The sequence below is a fragment of the Anomaloglossus baeobatrachus genome, chromosome 2, assembly GCF_048569485.1.
Source record: "Anomaloglossus baeobatrachus isolate aAnoBae1 chromosome 2, aAnoBae1.hap1, whole genome shotgun sequence".
NCBI lineage: Eukaryota > Metazoa > Chordata > Amphibia > Anura > Aromobatidae > Anomaloglossus > Anomaloglossus baeobatrachus.
In genome coordinates this window covers 29,777,879-29,804,629 of record NC_134354.1, presented here as the reverse complement: position 1 = coordinate 29,804,629, position 26,751 = coordinate 29,777,879, and the positions used below count along the sequence as shown (strand labels likewise).

Below are 26,751 nucleotides of genomic sequence, written 5' to 3'. Positions count from 1 at the left end.
TCCTTCTTGCTTTTGCACTAAAACTGAGGGACCCGTGCTCCCACGGGGGGGTGTATAGCCAGAAGGGGAGGGGCCTTACACTTTTAAGTGTAGTACTTTGTGCGGCCTCCGGAGGCAGTAGCTATACACCCAATTGTCTGGGTCTCCCAATTGGAGCTAGAAGAAAAGGAATTTACGGTAAGTAAACAAAATTCCCTTCTTCTCCACCACAGGGCCCAGGGTACCTGGACTCAGCCAGAGTCCTCCCTTCAGATCAATGTTCTGGAGATAAGGGCAGTGTATCTTGCCCTAAAGGCGTTCCAGCCGTGGCTGGAAGGCAAACAGATCCGAATTCAGTCGGACAACTCCACAGCGGTGGCATACATCAACCACCAAGGCGGAACACGCAGTCGGCAAGCCTTCCAGGAAGTCCGGCGGATTCTGCTGTGGGTGGAAGCCACAGCATCCACCATATCCGCAGTTCACATCCCAGGCGTAGAAAACTGGGAAGCAGACTTTCTCAGTCGCCAGGGCATGGACGCAGGGGAATGGTCCCTTCACCCGGACGTGTTTCAAGAGATCTGTTGCCGCTGGGGGATGCCGGACGTCGACCTAATGGCGTCCCGGCACAACAACAAGGTCCCGGCATTCATGGCACGGTCTCAAGATCACAAAGCTCTGGCGGCAGACGCATTAGTTCAGGATTGGTCACAGTTTCAACTGCCTTATGTGTTTCCTCCTCTGGCACTGTTGCCCAGAGTGTTACGCAAGATCAGGTCCGACTGCCGCCGCGCCATCCTCGTCGCTCCAGACTGGCCGAGGAGGTCGTGGTACCCGGATCTGTGGCATCTCACGGTGGGCCAACCGTGGGCACTACCAGACCGACCAGACTTGCTGTCTCAAGGGCCGTTTTTCCATCTGAATTCTGCGGCCCTCAACCTGACTGTGTGGCCATTGAGTCCTGGATCCTAGCGTCTTCAGGGTTATCTCAAGAGGTCATTGCCACTATAAGACAGGCCAGGAAACCAACGTCCGCCAAGATCTACCACAGGACGTGGAGGATATTCTTATCCTGGTGCTCTGATCAGGGTTTTACTCCCTGGCCATTTGCCTTGCCCACTTTTCTTTCCTTCCTTCAATCCGGATTGGAAAAGGGTTTGTCGCTCGGCTCCCTTAAGGGACAAGTCTCAGCGCTCTCTGTGTTTTTTCAGAAGCGCCTAGCCAGACTTCCGAAGGTACGCACGTTCCTGCAGGGGGTTTGTCACATAGTCCCTCCTTACAAGCGTCCGTTAGAACCCTGGGATCTGAACAGGGTGCTGATGGCTCTTCAGAAACCACCCTTCGAGCCAATGAAGGATATTTCTCTTTCACGCCTTTCGCAGAAAGTGGTCTTCCTAGTAGCAGTCACATCACTTCGGAGAGTGTCTGAGCTAGCAGCGCTGTCATGCAAAGCTCCTTTCCTGGTGTTTCACCAGGACAAGGTGGTTCTGCGTCCGGTTCCGGAATTTCTCCCTAAGGTGGTATCCCCCTTTCATCTCAATCAGGATATCTCCTTACCTTCTTTTTGTCCACATCCAGTTCACCAATGTGAAAAGGATTTGCACTTGTTAGATCTGGTGAGAGCACTCAGACTCTACATTTCTCGTACGGCGCCCCTGCGCCGCTCGGATGCACTCTTTGTCCTTGTCGCTGGCCAGCGTAAAGGGTCACAGGCTTCCAAATCAACCCTGGCTCGGTGGATCAAGGAACCAATTCTCGAAGCCTACCGTTCTTCTGGGCTTCCGGTTCCCTCAGGGCTGAAGGCCCATTCTACCAGAGCCGTGGGTGCGTCCTGGGCTTTGCGGCACCAGGCTACGGCTCAGCAGGTGTGTCAGGCGGCTACCTGGTCGAGCCTGCACACTTTCACGAAACACTATCAGGTGCATACCTATGCTTCGGCAGATGCCAGCCTAGGTAGGCGAGTCCTTCAGGCGGCGGTTGCCCACCTGTAGGAAGGGGCCGTTTTACGGCTCTATTACGAGGTATTATTTTACCCACCCAGGGACTGCTTTTGGACGTCCCAATTGTCTGGGTCTCCCAATGGAGCGACAAAGAAGAAGGGAATTTTGTTTACTTACCGTAAATTCCTTTTCTTCTAGCTCCAATTGGGAGACCCAGCACCCGCCCCTGTTCCTTTCGGGCTGTTGTTCTTTGTGTACACATGTTGTTCATGTTGAATGGTTTTCAGTTTTCCGAACTTCCTTCGGATTGAATTTACTTTAGACCAATTTATAAGTTTCCTTTTTCCTGCTTTTGCACCAAAACTGAGGAGCCCGTGATGCACGGGGGGGGTGTATAGGCAGAAGGGGAGGGGCTTTACACTTTTAAGTGTAATACTTTGTGTGGCCTCCGGAGGCAGAAGCTATACACCCAATTGTCTGGGTCTCCCAATTGGAGCTAGAAGAAAAGGAATTTACGGTAAGTAAACAAAATTCCCTTCTTTGCTGGGTCCCGGCTGTTTGGGGAACAGCTGGATGACATAATTAAGGAAGCTACTGGCGGGAAGAGTACTTCCTTGCCACAAGCTAAAGCCAAGAAACCTGTCCAGGGCAGGAACCAATCGAGGTTTCGTTCCTTTCGTTCCTCTAACTGGTCATCCTCTAAGCCCTCGGCTTCGTCCACTACCGCAGCCAAGGATCGTAAATCCAACTGGCGCGCAAAGCCGCGTCCTCAAAAGACCGGAGGAGCCGCTGCCACTAAGGCAGCCTCCTCGTGACTATCTGGCCGCGCCAGCAACGTCCTTGGTCGGTGGCAGGCTCTCCCACTTTGGCGACGTGTGGTTGCAACACGTCTCCGATCAGTGGGTGCGGGATATCATCTCCCACGGCTACAGGATAGAATTTTCTTCCAGCCCGCCAAACAGATTTTTTCTGTCCACCCCCCACTGCTCCAAAGCCGCCGCCTTCTCTCAGGCCGTGGCATCCCTGCAGGCCAACGGTGTAATTGTTCCGGTTCCCGCCCGGGAACGGTTCAGCGGTTTCTACTCAAACCTCTTTCTAGTCCCCAAAAAGGACGGTTCCTTCCGGCCCTTCCTGGATCTCAAGCTTCTCAACAAGCATGTTCAGGTGCGGCACTTTCGCATGGAATCTCTGAGATCGGTCATTGCCTCAATGACCCAAGGAGATTTTCTGGCATCCATCGACATCAGGGATGCCTATCTGCATGTGCCTATTGCGGTTTCACACCAGCGTTGGCTACGCTTTGCGATCGGAGAGGAACATTTCCAATTCGTGGCTCTCCCCTTCGGCTTAGCCACGGCCCCTCGAGTATTCACCAAGGTCATGGCAGCAGTGGTTGCGGTCCTGCACCTCCAGGGGTTGGCAGTGATTCCTTACCTGGACGACCTTCTAGTCAAGGCCTCATCCAGTGCAGACTGCCAGCGGAGTGTCTCTCGCCACGCTAGTTCAGTTCGGGTGGCTTGTCAACCTGCCCAAGTCCACTCTGACCCCGACCCAGGTGCTTTTGTACCTAGGGATGCAATTCGAGACTCTGCCGGCACTTGTCAAGTTGCCCTTAGTCAAACAGCAGTCCCTTCGTCTGGCGGTGCGCTCTCTGCTGAGGCACCGCCGTCATTCCATCAGACACCTCATGCAGGTGCTGGGTCAGATGGTGGCGTCCATGGAAGCGGTTCCCTTTGCTCGGTTCCATCTGCGTCCCCTGCAGCTGGACATTCTCCGCTGTTGGGACAAGCGGATCTCTTCCTTGCACAGGCAGGTGGCTCTGTCGTCACAGACCAGGAGCTCCCTTCAGTGGTGGCTTCGGCCCCTCTCTCTGTCTCAGGGACGCTCCTTCCTGACTCCGTCCTGGGTGATCCTCACCACGGATGCCAGCCTCTCCGGTTGGGGAGCAGTATTTCTCCATCACCGAGCACAGGGCACTTGGACTCCGTCCGAATCAGCCCTCTCGATCAATGTGCTGGAGATCAGAGCTGTGTTTCTAGCTCTCCTAGCCTTTCACCACCTGTTGGCGGGCAAGCACATTCGAGTTCAGTCGGACAACGCGACAGCGGTTGCCTACATCAATCACCAGGGCGGGACTCACAGCCGTCTGGCGATGTTGGAGGTTCAACGAATCCTCCAGTGGACGAAGGACTCCAAGTCCACCATGTCTGCAGTCCACATCCCAGGCGTGGAAAACTGGGAGGCCGATTACCTCAGCCGTCAAACCGTGGACAGCGGCGAGTGGGCCCTGCATCCGTCAGTGTTCAGATCAATCTGCCGCAAGTGGGGCACTCCGGAAGTGGACCTAATGGCATCCCGGCACAACAACAAGGTTCCGGTTTACATGGCTCGCTCCCACGATCCTCAAGCCTTCGCAGCAGACGCACTGGTTCAAGATTGGTCTCAGTTCCGTCTGGCCTATGTGTTTCCCCCTCTAGCGCTCTTGCCCAGGGTTCTGCACAAGATCAGAATGGAGGGCCGTCGAGTCATACTCATTGCTCCGGACTGGCCCAGGCGAGCTTGGTACCCAGACCTGCTCCGTCTGTCCGTAGAGGTGCCGTGGCATCTCCCGGACCGCCCAGACCTTCTCTCTCAAGGTCCGTTCTTCCGCCAGAATTCTGCGGCTCTCAGATTGACGGCGTGGCTCTTGAGTCCTGGATCCTGACGGCTTCAGGCATTCCCTCTGAGGTCATCTCCACCATGACTCAGGCTCGGAAGTCTTCCTCGGCCAAGATTTACCACAGGACTTGGAGGATTTTCCTGTCCTGGTGTCGCTCTTCCGACCATGCTCCTTGGCCGTTCTCCTTGCCGACCATCCTGTCTTTTCTACAGTCCGGTCTACAGCTAGGACTGTCCCTCAATTCCCTCAAGGGACAGGTGTCGGCTCTGTCGGTATTGTTCCAGCGGCGTATCGCCCGACTGGCTCAGGTGCGCACCTTCATGCAGGGCGCATCTCACATCATTCCTCCTTACCGGCGGCCCTTGGATCCCTGGGACCTTAATCTGGTCCTCACGGCCTTACAGAAACCCCCCTTTGAGCCTCTCAGGGAGGTTCCCTTGTTTCGACTTTCACAGAAAGTTGTTTTTCTGGTAGCCATAACTTCTCTCAGGAGAGTTTCTGATTTGGCTGCGCTCTCTTCGGAATCCCCCTTTTTGGTGTTTCACCAAGACAAGGTGGTTCTTCGTCCGTCTCCGGACTTTCTCCCTAAGGTGGTGTCTCCTTTCCACCTTAACCAGGACATTTCATTGCCTTCTCTTTGTCCGGCCCCTGTGCATCGCTTTGAAAAGGCGTTGCATACCTTGGATTTGGTGCGGGCGCTCCGAATCTATGTGTCACGCACCGCCGTTTTTAGGCGGTGCACCTCACTTTTTGTGCTAACCACTGGTCAGCGCAAGGGTCTCGCTGCTTCTAAACCGACCCTAGCTCGTTGGATCAGGTCGGCTATCACCGATGCCTACCAGTGTTCTCAGGTGCCTCTCCCGCCAGGGATTAAGGCGCACTCGACCAGAGCTGTCGGTGCCTCTTGGGCTTTCAGGCACCAGGCTACGGCTCAGCAGGTTTGTCAGGCTGCCACGTGGTCCAGTCTGCACACTTTTTCGAAGCACTACCAAGTACATGCTCATGCTTCGGCAGATGCGAGCTTGGGCAGACGCATCCTTCAGGCGGCTGTCGCCCATTTGTGAAGTTAGGTTTTGCCTACTTCTCAGTTTGGTTTATTTCCCACCCATGGACTGCTTTGGAACGTCCCATGGTTTGGGTCTCACATAAGGAACGATAAAGAAAAAGAGAATTTTGTTTACTTACCGTAAATTCTTTTTCTTATAGTTCCGACATGGGAGACCCAGCACCCTCCCTGTTGCCTGTTGGCAGTTTTTTTGTTCCGTGTGTTTTCACCGGCTGTTGTTAGTAGTCAGAGTTACGGTTATTCCGAGTTTTACTCTATTTCTACTTATGGGTGGATGTCCTCCTTCAGCTTTTGCACTGAACTGGGTAGATTGTCATCAAGGGGGTGTATATAGCCCGGAGGGAGGAGCTACATGTTTGTGTAGTACTTTGTGTGTCCTCCGGAGGCAGAAGCTATACACCCATGGTTTGGGTCTCCCATGTCGGAACTATAAGAAAAAGAATTTACGGTAAGTAAACAAAATTCTCTTTATTTTGATGGTTTTCCTGATTTTTGAAAGTTTCTGGATTATCGATGGCCAACGGAGGGGGGGCGGCATATTTGACGACCGCCCCGGGCGGCAAAAGCAGTAGCTACGCCACTGGCTTCACTGCAGTTTGACCAATAGTGAAAGAATATGCAGCCATGGATTGCACCCAAGAAACTCGCTATAAGCATATAAAGTTCCTCAATAAACTCTGTCTTGTTCCTCCAAAGCACTTTGGTCTCTGTGGATATTTTGTATGCACGCATATATCAGACTACTAATTTGGAATATAAGCAATTATGTGCATGATTAATGTGCACGACTAAAGCTATCCCTTTGAGGAGAGGCTCTCTACCACCATGGGCCTTTACATCCTACTGTATATTTAATTTCGAGGGGTTCACCCAACTATTCCTTCCAGGTTCCTAAATGTGGGTTGGTGTGCTCGCCATACTGGATTTAAATTTACGTGGAGGCTATTTAGAGGATTCTGGAGCACAGAGGATGTGTTTAGATGGGTGACTATCCCTTTAACAAGGCAATTGTGGATATCTCCGTACCTTAAAAACTTGTTCAAAATTTGATTATTGATCCTTTTGCTTTTTCAGTCCCACGAGAATTAAAAAATAACATTACGGAGTATGAGCACAAACATCGTGGCCGGGAACTTACAGGATTCGTCAACTACAAAACATTTGAAAACATTGCAAGGAATCAAATCCAGACATTCGAGGAGCCGGCCATTGAGAAGCTGAACGAAATCACAGGTAGGTCGCAGACAAAAGTGTAGGGTGAGGGATGACAAGTACCCCTCTAAATATTTTATATGCTCAATTGTCCTTAAGGGGGCTTTACAGGCAACGACATATATCTAACGATATGTCATCAGGGTCACGGATTTCGTGATGCACATCCGGCGTCGTTAGCGACGTCGTTGCGTGTAACAGCTCCGAGCGAGTGTTAACGATCAAAAATACTCACCTGATCGTTGACACGTCATTCATTTTCAAAATCTCGTTGGTCGTTGTGGACATTGGTTGTTCGTCGTTCCTGGGTCAGCACACACCGCTACATGTGACACCCCGGGATCGACTAACAGCTTACCTGCGTCCTCCGGCAACAAGGTGGGCGTCACTTTCTTTCGGCTGCTCTCCGCCCCCCAGCTTCTATTGGACGCCTGCCGTGTGATGTCGCTGTGATGCCGCACGAACCGCCCCCTTAGAAAAGAGGCAGTTCGCCACCCACAGAGACGTCGTTAGGAAGGTAAGTACGTGTGACTGGGCCTAGCGATATTGTGCACCACGGGCAGTGATTTGCCCGTGACGCACAAACGACGGGGGCGGGTGCTTTCATCAGCGACATCGCTAGTGATATCGCTGTGTATAAAGCAGCCTTTAAACTACGAAATCTGAAGATATTGTGAATATACCACGAGCAATTTTGTCACACAGAGTTTTGCACAAAACTCAGACTGTCATGGCGGCGTCTGGCTCTTTTCACATTGCAGATTCTGACACACTGTCAGCTGGTTTTTCTGGTGTTTCTGATCAACTCAGGCAGACTCGAGCGTCGACCTGCTGTCTGCTCATTCATAGACAGGCCTGTTCATTAGGCTTCTTTGATCACCTGTTGTAAGGAAGCCTATCACTTCTGCTCCTCTCATTTTTAGGCTGGAGGAAATCTTCTACCTACAGTTAGGTCCAGAAATCTTTGGACAGTGACACAATTTTGGCGAGTTGGGCTCTGCATGCCACCACATTGGATTTGAAATGAAACCTCTACAACAGAATTCAAGTGCAGATTGTAACGTTTAATTTGAAGGTTTGAACAAAAATATCTGATAGAAATTGTAGGAATTGTCACATTTCTTTACAAACACTCCACATTTTAGGAGGTCAAAAGTAATTGGACAAATAAACCAAACCCAAACAAAATATTATTATTTTCAATATTTTGTTGCGAATCCTTTGGAGGCAATCACTGCCTTAAGTCTGGAACCCATGGACATCACCAAACGCTGGGTTTCCTCCTTCTTAATGCTTTTCCAGGCCTTTACAGCCGCAGCCTTCAGGTCTTGCTTGTTTGTGGGTCTTTCCGTCTTAAGTCTGGATTTGAGCAAGTGAAATGCATGCTCAATTGGGTTAAGATCTGGTGATTGACTTGGCCATTGCAGAATGTTCCACTTTTTCTTCGGCGCTCCATTGGGAGACCCAGACGATTGGGTGTATAGCTACTGCCTCCGGATGCCACACAAAGTATTACACTAAAAAGTGTAAGGCCCCTCCCCTTCTGCATATACACCCCCCGTGGATCACGGGCTGCTTCAGTTTTCATGCTTTGTGCGAAGGAGGTCAGACATCCACGCATAGCTCCACTGTTTTTAGTCAGCAGCAGCTGCTGACTATGTCGGTTGGAAGAAAAGTGGGCCCATATGGGGCCCCCAGCATGCTCCCTTCTCACCCCACTTTTGTCGGCGGTGTTTGTTAAGGTTGAGGTACCCATTGCGGGTACGGAGGCTGGAGCCCACATGCTGTTTTCCTTCCCCATCCCCCCTCGGGGCTCTGGGTGAAGTGGGATCTTACCGGTCTCCAGGCACTGAGACCGGGCTCCATCCACAGACCCGGAGATCCTGCTGGATATGGAGCTGGGTATCGTCAGGGACAGGGGCTATGCACTGCACTGTACGGTCGCTATTCTTGGCTATATACTCCTAGATGGCTGGACAACAGCAGCAAAAAAGCAAGGGTGCTAAGGCACAGGCTTTCTATGCTGCTTGTACTGCATGTGCTGAAGTGTTCATTTGTACTTTCTGCTTGTATGCTATACATTGCACTGTACGGTCGCTATTCTTGGCTATATGCTTCTAGATGGCTAGACAACAGCAGCAAAAAAGAAAGGGTGCCAAGGCACAGGCTTTCTATGCTGCTTGTACTGCACGTGATACTGTTCCACACGGCAGGTTTCACTGTCCCCATTGTGTGCAATGCTCCCCTGTAGCACTTGGTCAGCCGGGGTCTCTGCTAGAGGTGGCTAAAGGAACCACCTGTGAACCCTGTCCAGGGACAGGGACGGAGTTGCAGTTTCGGCTGATAGGTCTGTGACTGTGACTAACATCTTAGGCTATGTCCGCACGTTGCTTTTTACCTGCTTTTTACCTGCTTTTTTGCTGCTTTTTCAACTGCAGCGTTTATTGCCAAAATGGTTCTGTTCTGCTTTTCAAGCATAGTCTATGGGAATTTGGGTTTCTTGTTCGCATTATGCAGTTCAAACTGCAGCCTTTTTGTTGCAGAACTTTGGTCAAAAACTCAGCTTTGCAGTGCAAAACCCAAATGGCAAAAACAATTCACATGTCAATTGTTTTTGCCATTTGGGTTTTGCACTGCAAAGCTGAGTTTTTGACCAAAGTTCTGCAACAAAAAGGCTGCAGTTTGAACTGCATAATGCGAACAAGAAACCCAAATTCCCATAGACTATGCTTGAAAAGCAGAACAGAACCATTTTGGCAATAAACGCTGCAGTTGAAAAAGCAGCAAAAAAGCAGGTAAAAAGCAGGTAAAAAGCAACGTGCGGACATAGCCTTAGAGACTTTGCAGTCCAGACGGACCATGGGCCATGTTGATACGCCCTCATTTGGAACAAATCAGTGCTCCGGGGGGGTCCCATGCAGCCCAGGGCGCAGGCTCTGACACGGACGACAGTCCCAGACAGTCTAAGCGAGCTCGCTGGGAGCGGCACTCGGCTTCATCACTGGTTAGGGTCCCAGCGGGACTCTCTGTATGATGAGGCAGACGTAGCTGATCAGGACTCTGATCCTGAGACCGCTTTCAATCCGGATACTCCGGATGGTGACGCCATAGTGAATGATCTTCTAGCGTCCATCAAGGGAATGTTGGATATTTCTCCCTCAGCTCCTCCGGTGGAGGAGTCAGCTTCACAGCAGGAGAAATCCCTTTTCAGTATCTCAAGCGTATATTGAGTACTTTTCTGGCCACTCTGACTTCAGAGAAGCAATCCGGAAACACCACACTTATCCAGATAAGCGTTCTCCAATCGTATTAAGGATACACGTTATCCTTTTTTCTCCCTGACGTGGTCAAGCGCTGGACCCAGTGTCCAAAGGTGGATCCCCCTATCTCCAGGCTTGCGGCTAGATCCATAGTTGCAGTGGAAGATGGGACTTCACTTAAAGATGCCATTGACAGACAGATGGTCCTCTGGTTGAATTCTGTCTATGAAGCTATCGGCGTGTCGGTTGCTCCGGCATTCGCAGCCGTATGGGCATTCCAAGCTTTTTCAGCTGGTCTTGCGCACGTGGACACTGTCACATGTACATCTGTGCCGCAGATGGCGTCCTTAACCTCGCAATGTCTGCATTGCGACTTACGCTATTAATGCTGTCCTGCACTCTACGAGCCGTACGTCAGTGGCGTCCGGCAACTCCGTGGTTTTACGCAGAGCCTTGTGGTTGAGGGAATGGAAAGCAGATTCTGCTTCCAAAAAAGTGCTTAACCAGTTTGCCGTTATCTGGTGACAGACTGTTTGGTGAGCGATTGGATGAAATCATTAAACAGTCCAAGGGTAAGGACTCTTCCTTACACCAGCCCAGATCAAACAACACCCAACAGAGGAAGGGACAGTCGAGGTTTCGGTCCTTCCCAGGCTCGGGCAGGTCCCAATTGTCCTCGTCCAAAAGGACTCAAAAAGCTCAGAGAGGCGCAGATTCCTGGCAGGCTCAATCACGCCCAAGGAAGGCAGCCGGAGGAACCGCTACCAAGGCGGTTTCCTCATGACGTTCAGCTCTCTCTCTCCGCATCCGCGGTCGGTGGCAGACTCTCCCGCTTTGGCGACATTTAGCTGCCACAGGTCAAAGACCGGTGGGTGAGAGACATTTTGTCTCACGTGTACAGGATAGAGTTCTGTTCTCGTCCTCCGACTAGATTTTCAGAACTTCCTCACCTCCCGACCGAGCCGATGCTCTTCTGCAGGCAGAAGGAGTGGTAATCCCTGTTCCTCCTCAGGAACAAGATACGGTTTTTACTCCAATCTGGTTGTGGTACCAAAAAACGACGGCTCTTCCGTTCCGTTTTGGACCTAAACCTGCTCAACAAGCGCGTGAAAACCAGGCGGTTCCGGATGGAATCCCTCTGCTCCGTCATTGCCTCCATATCTCAAGGAGATTTCCTAGCGTCAATAGACATCAGGATGCTTATCTCCACGTGCCGATTGCTCCAGAGCACCGGTGTTGGCTACGATTCGTTATTGAAGACGAGCATCTTCAGTTCGTAGCCCTGCCCTTCGGTCTGGCGACAGCCCCACGGCTTTTCACAAGTTCATGGCAGCAGTGGGAGTAGTCCTGCACTCTCAGGGTCACTCTGTGATCCCTTACTTGGACGATCTACTTGTCAAGGCACCCTCTCAAGAGGCATGCCAACACAGCCTGAACGTGGCGCTGGAGACTCTCCAGAGTTTCGGGTGGATCATAAACTTTTCAAAGTTAAATCTGACACCGACCCAATCGCTGACATATCTTGGCATGGAGCTTCACACTCTCTCAGCGATAGTGCAGCTCCCGCTGGACATACAGCGTTCACTACAGACGGGGGTGCAGTCTCTCCTTCAAGGCCAGTCACACCCCTTAAGACGCCTCATGCAGAGGCAGTCCTTTTCACGCGGTTTCATCTGCGTCCACTTCTATAGGACATTCTTCGCCAATGGGATGGGAAGTCAACGTCCCTAGACAGGAACGTACCCCTTTCTCAGACGGGCAAGGACTCTCTTCAGAGGAGTCCACCCTTCAGATCAATGTTCTGGAAATCTGGGCAGGGTATCTTGCCCTGCAAGCCTTCCAGCAGAGGCTGGAAGGCAAACAGATCCGAATTCAGTCGGACAACTTCGCAGCGGTGGCATACATCAACCACCAAGGCGGAACACGCAGTCGGCAAGCCTCCCAGGAAGTCCGGCGGATTCTGATGTGGGTGGAAGACAGAGCATACACCATATCCACAGTTCACATCCCGGGCGTAGAAAACTGGGAAGCAGACTTCCTCAGTCGCCAGGGCATGGACGCAGGGGAATGGTCTCTGCACCCGGACGGGTCTCAAGAAATCTGTAGCCGCTGGGGGAGGCCGGACGTCGACCTAATGGCGTCTCGGCACAACAACAAGGGCCCGATTTTCATGGCGCGGTCTCACGATCAAAGAGCTCTGGCGGCAGGCGCCTTAGTTCAGGATTGGTCGCAGTTCCAGCTACCCTATGTGTTTCCCCCTCTGACACTGTTGCCCAGAGGGCTACGCAAGATCAGCTCCGATTGCCGCCGCGCCATCCTCGTCGCCCCAGACTGGCCGAGGAGGTCGTGGTACCTGCATCTGTGGCATCTCACGGTCGGCCAACCGTGGGCACTACCAGACCGGCCAGACTTACTGTCCCAAGGGCCGTTTTTTCCATCTGAATTCTACAGCCCTGAACCTGACTGTGTGGCCATTGAGTCCTGGATCCTAGCGTCTTCAGGATTATCTCAAGACGTCATTGTCACCATGAGACGGGCTAGGAAGCCGACGTCTGCCGAGATCCACCACAAGACGTGGAAGATATTCTTATCTTAGTGCTCTGCTCAGGGAGTGTCTCCCTGGACATTTGCATTGCCTACTTTTCCTTCCTTCCTGCAATCTGGTTTGGGAAAAGGTTTGTCGCTCGGCTCCCTTAACGGACGAGTCCCAGCGCTGTCTGTATTCTTTCAGAAGCGCATAGGGCGACTTCCTCAGGTACGCACGTTCCTGCGGGGGGTTTGTCACATTGTCCCTCCGTACAAGAGGCCGTTAGACCCATGGGATCTGAACAGGGTACTTATTGCTCTCCAGGAGCCGCCCTTTGAGCCTCTGAGGGATGTTTCACTTTCTCGACTTTCACAGAAAGTGTCCTTTTTTGGTAGCGGTCACGTCTCTTCAGAGAGTGTCCGAGCTCGCAGCGCGGTCATCCAAAGCTCCCTTCTTGGTGTTTCACCAAGACAAGGTAGTGCTGCGCCTGATTCCGGGGTTTCTCCCTAAGGTGGTATCCCCCTTTTCATCTCAGTCAGGATATCTCCTTACCTTCCTTTTGTCCTCATCCAGTTCATCGATATGAATTGGATTTGTATTTGTTGGATCTGATGAGAGCGCTCAGAATCTACATTTCCCGCACGGCGCCCCTGCGCCGCTCGGATGCACTCTTTGTACTTGTCGCTGGTCAGCGCAAAGGGTCGCAGGCTTCCAAATCCACCCTGGCTCGATGGATCAAGGAACCAATTCTTGAAGCCTACCGTTCTGCTGGGCTTCCGGTTCCATCAGGGCTGAAGGCCCATTCTACCAGAGCCGTGGGGGCGTCCTGGACATTACGGCACCAGGCTACGGCTCAGCAGGTGTGCCAGGCGGCTACCTGGGCGAGTCTGCACACCTTCACCAAGCGTTATCAGGTGCATGCCTACGCTTAGGCGGATGCCAGCCTAAGTAGAAGAGTCCTGCAGGCGGCGGTTGCCTCCATGTAGGGAAGGGCTGTTTTTACAGTCCAAACTTGAGGTATTAATTTACCCACCCAGGGACTGCTTTTGGACGTCCCAATCGTCTGGGTCTCCCAATGGAGCGCCGAAGAAGAAGGGAATTTTGTTACTTACCGTAAATTCCTTTTCTTCTAGCTCCAATTGGGAGACCCAGCACCCGCCCCTGTTCCTTCGGGATTTTTGGTTGTTCGGGTACACATGTTGTTCATGTTGAATGGTTTCAGTTCTCCGATGTTCCTTCGGATTGAATTGTTTAACCAGTTATTGGCTTTCCTCCTTCTTGCTTTTGCACTAAAACTGAAGCAGCCCGTGATCCACGGGGGGTGTATATGCAGAAGGGGAGGGGCCTTACACTTTTTAGTGTAATACTTTGTGTGGCCTCCGGAGGCAGTAGCTATACACCCAATCGTCTGGGTCTCCCAATTGGAGCTAGAAGAAAAGGAATTTACGGTAAGTAACAAAATTCCCTTCTTTGCACTCATGAACTCCTGGGTAGCTTTGGCTGTATGCTTGGGGTCATTGTCCATCTGTACTATGAAGCGCCGTCCGATCAACTTTGCGGCATTTGGCTGAATCTGGGCTGAAAGTATATCCCGGTACACTTCAGAATTCATCCGGCTACTCTTGTCTGCTGTTATGTCATCAATAATTACAAGTGACCCAGTGCCATTGAAAGCCATGCATGCCCATGCCATCACGTTGCCTCCACCATGTTTTACAGAGGATGTGGTGTGCCTTGGATCATGTGCCGTTCCCTTTCTTCTCCAAACTTTTTTCTTCCCATCATTCTGGTACAGGTTGATCTTTGTCTCATCTGTCCATAGAATACTTTTCCAGCACTGAGCTGGCTTCATGAGGTGTTTTTCAGCAAATTTAACTCTGGCCTGTCTATTTTTGGAATTGATGAATGGTTTGCATCTAGATGTGAACCCTTTGTATTTACTTTCATGGAGTCTTCTCTTTACTGTTGACTTAGAGACAGATACACCTACTTCACTGAGCGTGTTCTGGACTTCAGTTGATGTTGTGAACGGGTTCTTCTTCACCAAAGAAAGTATGCGGCGATCATCCACCACTGTTGTCATCCGTGGACGCCCAGGCCTTTTTGAGTTCCCAAGCTCACCAGTCAATTCCTTTTTTCTCAGAATGTACCCGACTGTTGATTTTGCTACTCCAAGCATGTCTGCTATCTCTCTGATGGATTTTTTCTCTTTTTTTCAGCCTCAGGATGTTCTGCTTCACCTCAATTGACAGTTACTTAGACCGCATGTTGTCTGGTCACAGCAACAGCTTCCAAATGCAAAACCACACACCTGTAATCAACCCCAGACCTTTTAACTACTTCATTGATTACAGGTTAACGAGGGAGACGCCTTCAGAGTTAATTGCAGCCCTTAGAGTCCCTTGTCCAATTACTTTTGGTCCCTTGAAAAAGAGGAGGCTATGCATTAGGGCTATGATTCCTAAACCCTTTCTCCGATTATGATGTGAAAACTCTCATATTGCAGCTGGGAGTGTGCACTTTCAGCCCATATTATATATATAATTGTATTTCTGAACATGTTTTTGTAAACAGCTAAAATAACAAAACTTGTGTCACTGTCCAAATATTTCTGGACCTAACTGTATGCCCACTATAGTTTATGCTGTGTTGGTCTGTGAGTTGTGGTGTCCCAGACTTATTGTGTAAAGAGTTGCTTTGTGTTTGGTGTTGTTGTGGAGTTACCTGTCGTCTTGTGCTTTCCACCCTGCTCTCGTTTTCTTCCTAATTCTTTATTGTCTTATACCTATGTGTGTGCGTGCTGAGTGACATAGTTTTGATTTAATTTTTTTTTTTTTTCTGTGGGTTAAATCTCACTCCTTCCCCGGCCCTCCCCTGGGGGAGGGATTATAAGGCAAAGAAGAAGACTCCGACATCCCTACCATTAGTGGTATCTCCGAGGATAGGGATAGCTAGGGCCCCCCCCTAGTCTGAGGATCAGCTTATGGGCCCTGGTTTCCCTCTATCCTCGTGACAGATTTGTCGTAGGGGGAAAAAGTGTCTTGGTCTTCTTCTTTTGGGTTAAAGTGCCCGGTCTGCTTCTGTGAATATAAGACTATGTCTAGCCTGAAGGGCTGGATCAAAAAGAATTCCAAAATGTCTGATCTCTGTCCGCGTTAATAGGGAACAAGCAAATTGTTGCTGGCTTATGACAGAAACCACTTCTTAAATGTTGTTTTCTAGGGTCTCAACCCTTTTTTGTGCAGTCTTCTCAGTTATTGTACAACATGGACCTCTCTGTATAAGGCCCTGTGCACACTTGTCGGTTTTTGCCGCGGATTTTCTGCGGATTTGCTGCATGTTTCGCTGCAGAAAATGTTCATAACATCTCTGCAGTGAATCGCCAGCAAAACCTATGGGAAAAAAAAATCCTGTGCGCACTATGCGGATTTTGACAGCTGCATGTTTTGCTGCGGGATTCCCGCAGCAAAAACAATTGCATGTCACTTATTTTCCGCACGTCGCTGCGGGATTTCACTCCATTGACTCCAATGTTAATCGTGAAATCCCGCAGGGAATAACGCAGGCAGCAAATTCTGTGCGGTTCATTGCGTTTTCTGTTATTCCCTGCGGTATTTCGAGGTTTACCTGCGGCAATGTACCTCGCTGCCTGCGGTTTGCAGGGAAGTTATGTCATTACAGGAAGAGGAAGCCGTGCAGAGAGTAAACACACACACATCACACACAGACATATAGAATACACACACATCACACACAGACATATAGAATGCACATAGAAATCAAACGAAAATATATAAAAAAAAAAAAAAAAAAAAACACGTGTGCTCCGCTGTATTTTTACCGTCCAGCCGAGGTAAACACACAGCGGCGGCCCGGTATTCTCAGGCTAGGGAGGGCCAGGGGCAGGGTTAATGTCCCCCGCCTCCCTCCCACCTCCCGCAGCCGAGAAGATCAGCCGCAGCTGCCCCGGGACTGTTGTCAAGGTCAGAATGACGATGATGATGAGACTCAAAGGATCTCTCGATATCCGGCTGCTGTTTCTAATTAATAATGTCATGAGTGCACACGAGACTAAATAACTAGACAGCAAGTCAGTTACATCTATCTCCATGACTGGCTCTTGACCAAGTGTTTTATTATTTGAAAAAACTCTAAACCGAGCAGTAAGGGGGTGTAAACAAAAGTTTTAGTCCAATCAAATATCGCAGGGCTTCATGACGTAGAGAGATCTACACATCCTCCTTGGATTCGTCAGTCCAGGCTCCAGGAATTTCCTTTGTCCATCTGTCTTGGGTGTAGAACAGGAAATAGCAGCCATCTTTACAATTACATGTGCTGGTATATACTGTGTCTAAGGAAAATACATTGAATATGCAATATACATATATACATGTTAGTAAGAAACAAAAGCATTCACAAATATGTGTGTTAGTTCACATCTACTGAACTATATAACTGAGTCTATGAAATGGCTGAATTAAGTATTTTTGGATACTCAATTCTTTATCCTCAACAGTCCCCCCTAAAGACTTACTTCTGCCATTTCTAAATTCTAAGGGTACTGTGTTCCCTTAGGAAGAGAGGTAGAAAGATCTGTTGAAAAACCTGCCTAACTGAACGTTGAAACATGGGCGGAAAGGGGAAAGGGGTTTTCTTCACCGGTTTGAGACCAAGGACTCCTAGACGAGTCCTCACCCTTTGTAGTTGGACTTCCCCATGTCTCAAGGTTCTCTAAGTCCTCTCTTCTAACTGTTCTGGCAATGCTGGTCTAAGACTGTACAGGGTTTTCTGAAAAGGATAAGTATGAGCAGAACGCTCAGTGCAGCTCTGGTTGATCGACCCTTCTACAATGCGAGGTGTGGATCCATAGATGTTTCTGTGGTTGAATCAGCTCCTCTAGTGTTGACTCATGGCTCTTTCTCGCTTGTCCTTTAGGATCAATCAGTCTCCTGCCTGGAGACCATATGCTAATAGCTCTGATTTAAGATCTGGAATTGGAGAATACACCTGTTTATCACACTATTCAGTCAATTATATAAAAATATACATGTCTATATGCTAAACCAAAAAACATCTTACATAAAGACCTGCTTATTGCAAAAAGAAAACCATATACATTTTATACACGATTTACTAGTTTCCACTTTTCTATAAAATATACACTTTTTGTAAACACATTTTTCTTTACATACCACCTTCATGTGCTTCTCAGCAATAATGTTGTTTACTGCACTGGAATGCCTCTGACCAAACCTGGAGAGAAATTTACACAACACACACAGACTTGCATACAACGTGCTCATAATATACATCTATAATCAGTTTGCAGTCTCTAAGAATGGGTAGAGTAGGTGCAGGGTGTTTCTATGGACTCTTTACAGTTTTTTCTCACTTCGTTCTAGGCACTTGTCTCACAAGACTGGGTGAATCTGCCCACCTGGGTACTGAACCCGGTGTCACCAAAGCACATACTGACCATTGTCTTTCACAAACGTTACCTGGGCCATCATTAAGAAGAGCTCTCATGGCAGAGAAAGCTTACCACCCTTTGTCCACAGACCTTCCTCAGTCAGCTGGCTCCCTGCATGTCACACTCCATTCCTTGTTGTATCGCTTGTTCCTGTAGGGATTTAAGAACACAAGGAGTGACAGAAGTCACTAACGTGACCGGTGTCACCAAGGCATGGTCGGTATTGGTGAAAGACTCTCAACTCTAGGCCCGTTCACTGCTTCTTGGTCAGCTGCACCTGTGCGAGGATCTCCATCCGAATCCATCAGCTCAGATCTAGACTTTCTTTTCGGCATACCTAATTCATTTGACAACAGGAAAAAATTTACAACCTACATACACCTCTAAAGACTCTTACCCACTCCTGTTCTACCCATCAAGAGAGGCATTAATGCATCACTGTCTCCTGTATCAATAGGATTGGAGGGAGTGGTCGAATTTAGACTACCTCATGTGGTGTAAACAGCAGCATATCCAGTGCAGAATCGAGCACCATCTGGTTTCATCTATAAAAACAAAAATTAAAAAATATACATTAGATCATTCTTATAACTTCATCTCTGATCATAATACAGTTAGTGGTCATCTATACTTCACATGACTGAGAATACTAAATAAATAAACAAACAAACATATAGGACAAGATTTTTCCCATTTCAGTTAACAGATATACCTCATAGGTTATGTTTATTAGATTACTATCTAATATGCCTACTGCACCCTCGAAGAAACTGGAGAATATAATTAATACCTTATTCCCCCCTTGTTTAATTGTTTATTTACCAATGTGGCAAAATTCAGCGTTTTTATACTGATATTCCCTAAAAGAAAAGATAAAACAGCAGGTAATAAATTAGCCACATACTAAAACTTAAAAAGAACAAACACTGAAAATAACGTATATCTCACAACAATATACATTACTGGGAAATTTTAAAACCTTACAATAAACACTGTATCCATAAAGAAAAGAAAAACCTTTCATAGTAGAAACAACTGAGACATGATTAAATGACAGCTGTGACTAGGCGACTAACCTGCAAAAATATATAAATTGTTTAGAAATAATCGTAAAAACAGAAAAGGTGATAGTCACAAAATAAAAATATATTGTTCAAATAAATCGCCATTAAAAACAAAACAACACAAATTATATCGCACATCCCATGAAATCTAATATTCCCTATTCAGGTATAAGCAGTAAACTAAAAATGGGAAATCCTGAACTCTAAGGGTTAAACCAAACTTGCGTCACTATTGGGGAAACACATTCCATTCTTATCTCTGACTTTATCAATTCAGTAAAAAAATTTCACTTGCTTATCTTTGACTTGCATTTATGGGACAGCTGAGTAAACAAATATACTATTTATACTTATTCAAATGTGTTAGTCATTTATACCACAGAACACCTCCCACCGGGGGATGGGTGGAGAGCTTTGAACAAAGAGCCATTGCGAGGGGTGTGGCTTATGAGGTATACTGCCATCAGTTGGTGTAGCAAGACGGCTACCACAGGAAGTTCCAGGCACCTGACTTCCGGGTGCAGCATCCATGTTGTGACTCCCTGGGTGTACTGGGAGTGGCTGGAACTACGTAGTAAACCAGGGATACTTTTAGTGCCTGTAAATTTGCATTTCAGCATACAAAAGAGAGATTTGATTAGCACCAGATATAATGACTTCTAAAGGAAAACCATGAGGCACAGTTAGAGAAAAACATTTAGTGATTCTACAAACAGCAACAGACAGTGAATGGGGTCTTTGTTCTTCATTATAAACTCACTAGAGATTAATCTGAACTTCAGTACATGGATTGCAGCCTGCCATCTAGTGGTAGTCCAACGATTTTACACAACTTTTTGCAATCTTTTATATTTTTTCCGTTTTTTGTAACTAGGGCGACAGCGTTCTCAACTCCTACTAAAAACAACATATTTATCTCTTGAACAGAGTGTATACAAAGTGCTCTAATTGGACCGGCCGGCTCCAACCGGAATTCTTTCCCTCCTAGTTATGAAGACCTACCCCCTCATAACAGTGGCTCACGTTTAATATGCAGGGGAATACGCTAATTCCGACACTTTTACCTTAACTAAAATGAAATCCTTTCCCGTCTCGTCTGCTATGCAAACAGTGACTTGCGCCTGAACCGCAGGGGAATACGCTAATTTCACTTTAAGTTAACAGAACCCTTCCCGCCTCGTTTATTATCTATCCAATATTCGATATTCAATATTTAATATTTAATATCTAACAAACAGTGGCTGTGTCATCCGCAACACAGGGGAATCGCTAGTTCTCATACTTCTGTTCAAAAACAAACAATTTAAAAAGACTGAAATGCATGAACCCGTTAATTTCTCTCTAATCCAAACCAAAATAACACTTGTCTTTCTTTCAAATCATTACAACTTGCTTTACTATACAAAGGCTGCAGCCATCTCCTGTATATTAGCCCACTGACCCCTCCTTTCTCCTCACTGCAAAGAGCTGTGCTGTTTTGACCACCGATGTCTGCCTCTTCACTCCTTCGCCCCCCTTGTTTCTCAGCTAAAAGACAGCAGGGACGTAGCTATGTAATTCGATCTCTGCTCTTTCTCAAGCAGCCGGTGGGCAATGGCCAACACACACACTGACCCCCCCTTCTCCTCCACAGAACAAAGACAGCAGCTGCGTCTGTGTGGACTCTATCAACCCCCCTTCTTTCTTTGTCTAAGAGACTGCAGGCACAGCGCGTAATACAACTCCCGCTCTCTGTCCCGTGTAAGCAGCCAGTGAGGGACTGACCCCCCTCCTTTTTGTGTAAGAGACTGCAAGCACGCTGGGCTTCTCTCCACCATTTCTATAGCTGTCTGCTCAGACAATTAACTCTCCGAGAACCAAACAGAGAAATCACAAGCTTGATTAACCATACACTATATACAAATAAACAGCTACTCAAAAAGCCCCCCATTTCTACCTTACTTACAGCTAGAAATACAGACAGCCGGATCCTTTAAAACCTACCCCTAGTCCCTATGGGGACTGGGTCCTTTTCTAGCTCACCGGCGAGTGACAGTCACACCGTTAGGTCTCCGGTGCACTACCATTCTCCGGACTAGTGACCACCCCCTTTCGCCAGGTGTCTCTCGATCCACAGGTAAAACAGCACACACAATGTATATGATGCTTACCGTGAAACGGAGGGCGATCAAACCTCGATATCGAGCAACACCTGGATACTTGTGGAGTAGCCCCAGATGTCCGGAAAGTGGAAGCTCTGACTCACTCTTCTCGGTGGCCCCACACTTGGCGCGCCAACTGTCAAGGTCAGAATGACGATGATGATGAGACTCAAAGGATCTCTCGATATCCGGCTGCTGTTTCTAATTAAAAATGTCATGAGTGCACACGAGACTAAATAACTAGACAGCAAGTCAGTTACATCTATCTCCATGACTGGCTCTTGACCAAGTGTTTTATTATTTGAAAAAACTCTAAACCGAGCAGTAAGGGGGTGTAAACAAAAGTTTTAGTCCAATCAAATATCGCAGGGCAGGGCTTCATGACGTAGAGAGATCTACACATCCTGCTTGGATTGGTCAGTCCAGGCTCCAGGAATTTCCTTTGGCCATCTGTCTTGGGTGCAGAACAGGAAATAGCAGCCATCTTTACAATTACATGTGCTGGTATATACTGTGTCTAAGGAAAATACACTGAATATGCAATATACATATATACATGTTAGTAAGAAACAAAAGCATTCACAAATATGTGTGTTAGTTCACATCTACTGAACTATATAACTGAGTCTATGAAATGGCTGAATTAAGTATTTTTGGATACTCAATTCTTTATCCTCAACACTGTCGCATGCATTATGCGGCAGTACCGGAGTGTCCCCAGCTCTTCCAGATGCCGTGATGCGGTGGCGATCCAGGTAAAAAGGACTTAATGGCGGCGGATCGCCGCCACTAAGTCCAGGCTTCATCATGGCAGCGTCTGAGACAGCTTTCATGATTAACCTGTAAGAAAAGTGAAAAAAACACACACACCGAAAAAGCCTTTATTTTTAAATCAAAAACAAAAAAGCCTCGTTCACCCGTTTATTAACCCCCCCCCCGAAACACACAGCTCCGGCGTAATCCCCGTCCTCCGATGCTTGCATCCAGACGCGACTGATACACAGCGCTGAATGCAGCCTCGCAGCGAGACAGCAGAGGTAACCACAGGGCATTTCCCACGACCGGTAATGTGAACTCACTACCGACCGTGAGAAATGCAGCGTGTGCTCACAGGGACTCTGTCTATCCCTCTATCTATCTATCTATCTATCTATCTATCTATTATCTATCCCTATATCTATCTATTCTTCTATCTATCCCTCTGTCTATTTCTCTATCTATCTCAGAATGAAATTACTTTTTTTTTTTTTCTTTTTTGTTTTCAATGTGCTTTATTGCATTGAATGCAATAAAGCTCATGTACCAACCTGCATGCGGTAAAACCGCGGCATACCGCATGCAGTTTGCCGCGTTTTTTTACCGCAGGTGCGGTAATCTTTGAATGCCTGCGGAATTTTCTTGAGAAAATTCCATTTTCCAGTGCGCACAAAGCCTAAGTGTAGGGTGGCGCAGGGTGGTAGTCGTGGGCAAGGTAATTGTCTGCCGCACCCCAGCACGCTACATGAAGATGGAGGTCCTGGCTGGGCGTTACGTCTTTTTCAGGCCTCATGTTGCCGATGGTTTTGGCCAGCCAGGACAAGATAACGCACAGCTCATTGAGGGAGACCAGAAATTCATAAAAAAAAAGTTTTACTGAACGTAAACTTTGTAACAACAATGTACGATAGAAAGCGACACAAATCTACTGCTGCTCCTCAGACCTGAGGTCTGTTCCTGTCACAGGCCGGGCCCTCACTGACATTTACCACAGAAAACGTCTGTCTCCCTCAACACTAGCTTCTCCCCTATAGGCTAATCCCAACTGTCTGTTGGCGGGCAGATTTATCCTTTCACCTACATACTTATAACACTTATATACCATATTACGCATCCTACATTATATACTACATAACATTACACCTTATACCAATACACATACATCACATCACCAGTACTGCTACGCCTCTACATAGGAACATTCTTAGCTCTGCTATATCTTATTCATTACAGTACCCTACACTATACAGTCCTACATAACATTACTCCATATCTTTATATATTTATATATATATAGCAAAGAACATATTTGGTGTCTTCAGGGGTAGGAGCTCGACCACCATCTTACATATTCACAATCTTGCTACAATACCTGCCTGTGCAGACATGAAGAGTCTCGTTCACTCTTGTTCCCTCTGTGCAGTGTTTCGCCTATGAACATAGACATCTCTGTATATTCACAACCTTAGTCCCTGTGCGCACTAGAAAATGGAATTTTCTTAAAATTCCGCAGGCTCTGAAAGATTACCGCACCCGCGGTAAAAAAAACGTGGCAAACCGTACCCGAAAACCACATGCGGTTTTGCCTGCGGGTTTGTACATGTGCTGTAATGCATTCAATGCAATAAAGCACATTGGGGGAAAAAAGTGTAATTTCCTTCTGCTAGACAGAGGGATAGATAATATATAAGTAATAGAGGGATAGAGAGATATTACAGCTTTATTTCTGATGTATGTGTTTTCCCCCCCGCCCAGTATTTCTCATACAGCAGTGACCCTGCGGGACCTTGGATCTGAGTTCTCACAGGGTCACTGCCGGTCGGTGATGTCACTATTACCGCTGGGGAGGTCCTGAAGTTCTTACGAGCGGTAATGTGTTGACATCACCGACCATGAGAAATGACCTGGAGTTATCCCTGCATCCTCTTTACGAGGCTGCATTGAGTACTGTGTATCAGACGCGGCTGGATGCAAGCGTCGTGGGACCTTTGTGGATTACACCGAAGCTGTGTGTTTGGGGGGGTTAATAAAGTGGTGAAAGAGAGGGCTTTTTTGTGTTTTTTATTTCAAATAAAGGATTTTTTGGTGTGTGTGTTTATTTTCCATCACTACAAGTTAATCATGGAAGCTGTCTCAGTCTCATAGACGCCTGCCATGATTAACCTAGGACTAAATTGGCAGCTATGGGCTGCCATTAACTCCTTATTACCCCGATTGCCGCCACATCACGGCAATCGGGAAGAGCCGGTAACACGCCGGGACTTTCGCATAATGGATGCAACAGTCTCTGAGCAGCTGCGGGCTGATATTCTTATCTGCGGGAGGAGGGGGCAATAACCATGGCCCTCGCCCTCCCCAGCCTGAGAATACCAGGCCACCGCTGTGTTCACCTTGGCTGGACGGTAAAAACACAGCGAAGCCCACGCATTGTTTTTTTTTTTTTATGTACGTTGGATTTCTATGTGCATTATATATGCGTCTGTGTGATCTGTGTGTTTACTCTCTGCTCCGCTTCCTCTTCCTGTCATAATGACATCACTTCTCTGCAAAACGCAGGCAGTGATAATCACTATGTTCCGAAAACGCTAAATACCGTGGGAATAACACAGGAAAACGCAATGAAATGCACAGAATTTGCTACCTGCGTTATTCCCTGTGGTATTTCATGAATGTAGTCAGTGGCGTAAAATACCACAGCTACCTGCAGAAAAGTGACATGCAATTCTTTTTGCTACAGAAAAAATGCAGCAAAACCTGTAGGTGACAAAAACCGCAGTGTGCGCACAGCATATTTTTTTTTTTTAACCATAGGTTTTGTTGGGGAAGGACTGCAGAAAGGTTATGAACATGCAGCAAAACCGCAGCGTGAGCAAAGGGCCTTACTGCAAAACCTACCTGAGCAGCCATGAAGAGTCTCATTCACGCTCTTCTGTGCCCCGTGTTTCGCCTCCTATTTGTGTTTTGCCTCCTATTTTGCCCTCCGTTTCGCCTATGAACATAGACCTCTCTGTACAGTAGATTCATAATCTTACTGCAGAGCCTACCTGAGCAGCCATGAAGAGTCTCATTCACGCTCTTTTGTGCCTCGTGTTTCGCCTCCTATTTGTGTTTTGCCTCCTATTTTGCCCTCCGTTTCGCCTATGAACATAGACATCTCTGTACAGTATATTCATAATCTTACTGCAGTACCTACCTGAACAGCCATGAAGAGTCTCATTCACGCTCTTTTGTGCCCCGTGTCCCCCTCAGTGTTCCTCTGTTTCGCCCTCCTGAACCCTTTTGCCTTCTGACAGAAGCTCCGGACGTGTACTGACATAGCTGTATATCTTTGTTTCAGAACTCATCAGATCAACATTCAACGACCTAGCGAAGACTCACTTCAGCCACTATATCAATCTTTACAGGAATGCAAAGGTAGGAGTAGTATTGCGGTTTTAAAATTTGCAATATTATATAAATGAATGCAGTAAATTTATATGATCTCATTACCTATCGAATGAAATTATTTATACCGGACCTCCATAATGTCATATGGGGGATCCCATGTTATATCTTAAGACGTGCCCTTCACCTCTGCTCCACTGCTCTTTATCTAAACCCTACATATCCGTAATGATGCGATTGGGACATGATGTATTGCAAGCATCCTAGATTATCAGTTTTTCATAGGTTGGCTGGTTTAAATCTTCAGCTATCTGACTATACACAGGGCGTCTGATGTACCGGTAGCCACTAATACGGTACACAACTCATTGCAGGTTGTAAATGAGCGCCCTCTAGTGGTAACTACAGAAAACCAGAATTTCATAATTTTGGACTAAAAATTTTGTCCCTTCTCACCCCACTATGTCGGCGGTGTTGTTAAGGTTGATTTCAAGGCTGGAGCCTTACATGCCGCGCTCCTTCACCATCCCTCGGGCTCTGGCTTGAAGTGGGAGCCAGCACGGTTCTCACTGCTTTGCAGGAGACCGGTCTCCATCCGCAGCCCTTTCAGGATCCTGCCGGACGGAGCACTCATCCCTCAGGGACCTGGCCCTGCGTCTCACAAGCTAAGTATTGAGACGTTATTGTCAGGGGGGTCCCTTGCACTTTAATGTTGGGGAGAGTGTGTTATGTAACCTTTGTGACCTTTCCGGCCGGTTCTCCGGTTTTCACCAGAGAACCGCGCCGAGGGTGCCTGAGCGCTGGCCGCTTTGTAAACTTTAGGCCCCGGCTTCGGCTGCGGCCTACTTTCGTTTTCACTGCCCCTGCATGTCAGTCATGCAGAGGGACAGTGCAGCGCCGCCCACCGGCCGTTCAGCACAGGGGAGGACACTCCTCTCTGAGGAGATGTTCCCCTCCCCTGTATATCCCCTTGGCCCTCTGGTTCCCGCTCTTGGACTAGGTCCCGCCCCCTCTCCTTGCTCTGGCGCCATTTTTATCAACGTTCTCACACTGATCGGCGCTGGCTGCTGCATCTCTGCAACCTGTCTGTGGGTCCGAGCTGTGGAATCCGGAGGGCACACAAAATGGTCTGGTAAGCCACAACCTCTGGTTTGTGGACTTTCTTATACACTCTCTGGGCATTCTGAAGGAGTGTATTCTTTACTGCAGAGCCTCCACCTCAGCAGCATGTCTCACACTAGGAGCAAGGCTGCAAGGCTGTACTCAATATGCAAACTGGGAGGCAGATTATCT

The 26,751-nt window shown here is 48.0% G+C and overlaps 1 pseudogene; it reads left to right on the top strand.

The window, feature by feature from the left end:
- LOC142290889 (interferon-induced GTP-binding protein Mx2-like) overlaps positions 1–26,751 on the top strand; it is a 107,139-nt pseudogene that overhangs the window by 68,340 nt on the left and 12,048 nt on the right.